The sequence below is a fragment of the Helianthus annuus genome, chromosome 15 (genome assembly GCF_002127325.2).
Source record: "Helianthus annuus cultivar XRQ/B chromosome 15, HanXRQr2.0-SUNRISE, whole genome shotgun sequence".
Classification (NCBI taxonomy): Eukaryota; Viridiplantae; Streptophyta; class Magnoliopsida; order Asterales; family Asteraceae; genus Helianthus; species Helianthus annuus.
This window is the reverse complement of record NC_035447.2, coordinates 169,426,289-169,432,095: the sequence shown is the minus strand read 5'-3', so window position 1 is coordinate 169,432,095 and position 5,807 is coordinate 169,426,289.

Sequence of the window (5,807 nt, the reverse complement as noted above, 5' to 3'; positions counted from 1 at the left end):
TAGTTAAAACACACAGTAACATTATAACTGATTAAAAAGGTTATAAGGGCAAAGTACGTATATGTAACTTATGAGAAAACACTGGTGTATATGCAGACTAAGTCAAAATGACATCTGTTTAAGGCATGGAGATTAGTTACGTTTAGTCTGGGTTTACATAGTAATAAAAAGTGGTTTACTGAAATACACCAATGTATATATGTTTGATGCATTGGTTAAGTAACAAACAGTATCACATATTATCAAGAAAACTGATTAGTTAAAACACACAGTAACAGTATCACTGATTACTAGTGTATAAGCGCTAAGTACGTATATGTAACATATGTGAAAACACTAGTGTTGGAGATAAGAATAGACAGTAGCAAATCAGTAAAAATAATGACCAATGTAAGTGTTTTAACTTATCAAATTTAAAACAAAAAGCAGTTTAAAAAGGTGGTGTATTTGGATGAATAAACTAATCATCGCTAGCGTTGTCGTCCATATCAGTTTCGTCCGATTCAATCTCCATGTCTTCTATAAAAACTGAGAACATGTTAACCCACAAAATACAAATCAACACAACGGAATGACGATCATTAAATGCTGTGAAGGTGAAACTGACGACAAGAAACTGGCCGAAGAAGATCACAAAACTGATCAGGAGACGATTCAGATGCAAAAACCGAACAAAACATATAAAAAAACTGAACCTGGTCGACTCATGGTGGTGTAAAAAAGTGGATTGATTTCATCTTGTTGGATTGGGTCTTGTCCATTGAAGCCGCTACTAGGTCCATCCTCCATGATCGATGTCGATGTTACGATTGAATCATGATTTGAATAGTTTCAAAAATTGGACTTGTATATGATATAATTTGAATATAATTACAAAAGATCACATATAATCTCCATGAATATAGGAATTGTAACTGACATTGGATTATGGAAAGTAATTTAAAAAAAAAGAAAAAAAAAGTAATTTATATAATTACAATCTTGCCCTATTGATCAAGGATTAAAACCAATGGTTGAGATTAGCTCACAAGGTTCACAACCAAAGATGTTGTTCACTCATGATCCCTATCCTATATATATATATATATATAGGGGACCGCTAAAATGAGAACCACCTCCAGTTGTAAGAACTGAGAGAACCACTTTCTAGCCTTTAGATCAAGGAGATGGATGGATGAGATTTAAAGTAACTAAAATTAATATTAAATAGATTTTGTCTTATTATTTCTTTAATATTATAATCCAAAAGGGTAGTATAGTAAAATTACACTATTTTGTCTTTATATATATATTAGTATTTAATTGTCTTTTTGGCTTATTCATTAATTAATTTATATTAAAAAAACAGAATTTTATGTTAAACAATAATTTAAATTCAGATTTGTATAATAATTTTTTATTAAAAGAATTTTTTTATTAAAATCTTTCTTTAAATTAAGATTTTTTTAACAAACCGTTTTTTTAATGCCGTTTTTTTTAACGCGCCGTTTTTTACGAGCGTTTTTTTACGAGCTTTTTTTTACGAAATGTAAAAAAGTTTTACGTTAACGTTTTTTACGTTTTACGCGCCGGTTTTTTACGTTTTACGCGCCGGTTTTTTTCATTTTACGCGCCGGTTTTTTACGTTTTACGCGCCGGTTTTTTTCATTTTACGCGCCGGTTTTTTACGTTTTACGCGCCGGTTTTTTTACGTTAACGTTTTTTTACCTTTTTTACGGAACGTAAAAAAGTTTTGCGTTAACGTTTTTACGTTTTACGCGCCGGTTTTTTACGTTTTACGCGCCGGTTTTTTACATTTTACGCGCCGGTTTTTTACGTTTTACGCGCCGGTTTTTTACGTTAACGTTTTTTTACGTTTTACGCGCCGGTTTTTTACGTTTTACGTAAAACTTTTTACGTTTTACTAAAAAAAATTACGTTTTACGTAAAGCTTTTTACGCTTCACGTTTTTACGTTAAAAAAGTTTACGGTTTGCGTTAAAAAATTTACGGTTTAATTTTTTACGTTAACGTTTTTTTACGTTTTACGCGCCGGTTTTTTTACGTTTTACGCACCGGTTTTTTTACGTTTTACACGCCGGTTTTTTTACGTTTAACACGCCGGTTTTTTTACGTTTTACGCAACGGTTTTTTACGTTTTACGCGCCGTTTTTTTTTACGTTTTACGCACCGGTTTTTTACGTCAACATTTTTTTACTTTTTATGTTTTTAAATTTTACGTTTAATGTAAAACTTTTTACGTTTTAAGTTTTACGTTAAACTTTTTACGTTTTACTTTTTTAAGTTTTACGATAAACTTTTTACGTTATACGTAAAAGTTTACGGTTGAACTTTTTTTCCACAAAAACTTTTTTACACGAAAACTTGTTTACGCAAAGACGAAGGTACCCATAAATCGCAAAGTCGGTAGGTGTCTCGGATATATTTCTATCGTCATCGAAGGGGGAAAAGAATATAAAAACCAACAACACCAAAAAAACAAAAGTGTATCTCGAAAAAAAAAGGGTTTGACTCAGATTAACGGATAATCAAAAGGCTGCAAAAGAGGGGTTGCAGGTTTAAAAAACCTACCCTCCGCCGTCCTTGCCGCGCCATCGTCCGTTTTTTCTTATCATCACCGCCGATTCAAAAAGGCACCAGATTCAACCAGATTCAACCGATTTAAACAAATCCGAAAATGGCAGTAGCAACAAAAATGGCAGTAACAACAAACCCAAAAAGAACATCATTCAAACAAAGATCTAACACCCACATAGAATCATCAGAAAAATCAAGAACATCGTCCGTTTTTTTTATCTAACAAAAATGGCAGTAACAACAAAAATGGCAGAAATAACAAACCCAAAAAGAACATCATTCAAACACAGATCATACCAAAAATGCCATTGAACCAAGAATCATCAGAAAAATCAACTAACCCCCACCTGTCGTCGACCCACCACCACCACCCAGCCGTTGAACCGCCACCACCCACCGTCGAACCGCCACCACTAACCCGCTGTTAGAACCACCGCCGCTGACCAAACCACCACCGTAACATCATAGATCGGGACACCAACAACCACAACATCATAGATCGGGGCACCAACATCACAGATCGGGACACCAACAACCATAGATCGGGAAACCAACAACCACAAACATCAAATCGGAGATCACTACCCCCCAATCGGAGCGGCGATGATGGCGGCGGTGGTGATCTCACGGAGCTTCCGTTTCTGTTCTCCGGTCAGGTTTTGAGAGAGAGAACAAGGGTTGTCAGAACGAGGGGGTGTGGGTGTGCGTGAACGTTTTCCGGCTTGAAAAGGGGGTGCCGGAGAGTCATCGGAATGCCGGCAGTCGTCGGCTCCGCTGGAAAGTGAGGGTGTTGTGTTGTGATTTAATAGTGGGTTAAGTCATCGTCATCATCGACTTCGGTTGAACATATGCAGAGACTGCAACTAATTTAAAGGAAGATGGGTTTTGGGGTTGGAAAGATAAAGTCTGCAAGAGAGAGAGAGAGATAATGAATGAGAGATCCCTAAAGTCTGCAAGTTATTTAAAGGAAAGAGATAGGAGACAAGAAAATTAAAAAAAAAAGACAGAGGAGAGAGATAGGATAAGACATTTGGGGTAAATGACCGATATACCCTTTTTGTTGGCAACACCTGATTGGTGGATATTGGTTCTCATGGTTCTTACAACTGGAGGTGGTTCTCATTTTAGCGGTCCCCTATATATATATATATATATATATATATATATATATATATATATATATATAATAAGTATAATGTACAAAAGGCCTTATCCTACATTATCGTACGCGACAAAGGATATAACGTGCGTAATTACATTTTTAAGCAAAATAACGTGTGTTATTTTTGGTTCCATGCGTGATTTTCCCAAAAAAACTAACCCCCATGCGTGATTACATGTCCAAAGCGTGATTACATGTCCAAAGCGTGATTATTCCTCTGATCGGACGGTTGGAAGCGTAGCGTACGTGAAGTATGATAAGCCCTTTTGTATGTTAACCTACCCCTATATATATATATATATATATATATATATATATACAAGTTTATTGGATGTTGGTCATTATATACAAATATACAATTATATTTATACGTATTAGCCCGATCATCCCAATAAAAAATGTAACACTTAATCTATAATTAAACCTTAAGTTGCTAAACAACAGTCTTTGAAACTGATAGTTTGCTCATCGCCTTATTGTTTCCCGCTCTCACCCTAAGTCGATTATCTCTATCTCTCGTCGTCATTGTTCTCTATAGTTTGCTCATCCTCAGCCATATCATTGACCACAACATTGTTATTTATGAAAAAGTATTATATTATGAAATGTGACTACTTTTTAAGGAATAAAAACTTGAGACCTAGTATGTCTGCGTCTATCTTTGCAAATTTAAACCGGGTGGCAAATTAGATAGTAGATCCGTCCAATTGCCTCTCGCTTGCTTAAAATTTCAATGCTTGAAAAATGCTTGTTCAATTTTCGACAATGTTTTAAATGAAAAGATAAGCTTGTAACATTTGTAAACAAGTCAAACATGTATAAAGGTCCGTTCTGTTCGGCTCGATTCATTAACATCCTTAGTTTTAAGTCTGTTTTGCTTCCATAGCCTCCTGCTAGCGGACCAGCGACATCTAATGTGTCCTTTTTTAAAGTGACAGTGGAGTGGTTGAGGAAAGACTTAGTGTTCCTTGTGATTCAGTTTTGACTCTCACTCTTCCCATTATTTTCTGCGGCATCCAGGTGAAAGCCGAATACGGATGGCGCCGGTTCGTCTTGGATGGGAGGCGACGTTTTACCGATTTTTCCATTCTCGTGTCTTCGGACGGGTGGAGGTCGGGTTCCGCGCATCTGGGAGAGCGAAAGGGCTGGCGGCGGTCGAGTAGTTAACCTTGACTACAGCGCCCGATGTCACGGTGGTTAACACGTCGTTTCTTAGCATTAAAAAAATATTCTTCTTCCCGTTCAAACAAAAAAGAATAGTTAACATGATTTTCATTTAATGATTTAAAGTCATGTGAAGTATGTGGGTGTGTGGTGGGGTTCATTGTTATCAACCAATTACATATTTTTTTCTTTTAAAAAAAATAGTTTTTTTTTTTAACGGCCAACAAAATCAATCCCGAGCACTCTCGGGGCACCCACTGGACAAACGGAGTACTCCGAGAGTAACCCGAGTCCACCACCAATTCCGGAGAAAACACAGTAACCCACCCATCCATAGACACAACGATGAAATTACTAGTAAAACACATTTGACACAAGGATACAACAGTGAATTAACATGACACTGTTTAATTAAGTAAATTAAGAGTTTACTTATTTCAAATATTTAACCACTCCCCCTAACCTTTTCACTCCTGAATATTATTGAAATATAAAGAAAAAATATACAATTGATGTCATCGAGAGCAGTCTGAGACAGGCAACGATGACGAAATGCTTACGAAGGATTATAGGGTATTGCTTCAGCAGTTCAGTCGTAGGTCGGCGCCTCTTTGCTTACCAACTACTACTGTGGCAGTGCTATCATTTCAACAGTTTCACCACCACTTTATATCATTTCATTACTTCATACCTATTCATTCATTTTTCGTATATAAAGTAAATAAATGTTTTTCTTTTTGTTTTTTAACATAAAAAATCTTATTCTCTCGTTTTTTTAACGAGTAAATTGTCATTTTAGTCTTTACGGAGATACGAAGTGGTGCAGCAAGAGGGTTTGCCGCACGGTTTCAATCTTGATCGGTGACCAAATGCCGCTGCGGTGAAGGGAGGAAGGACTTAAGGAG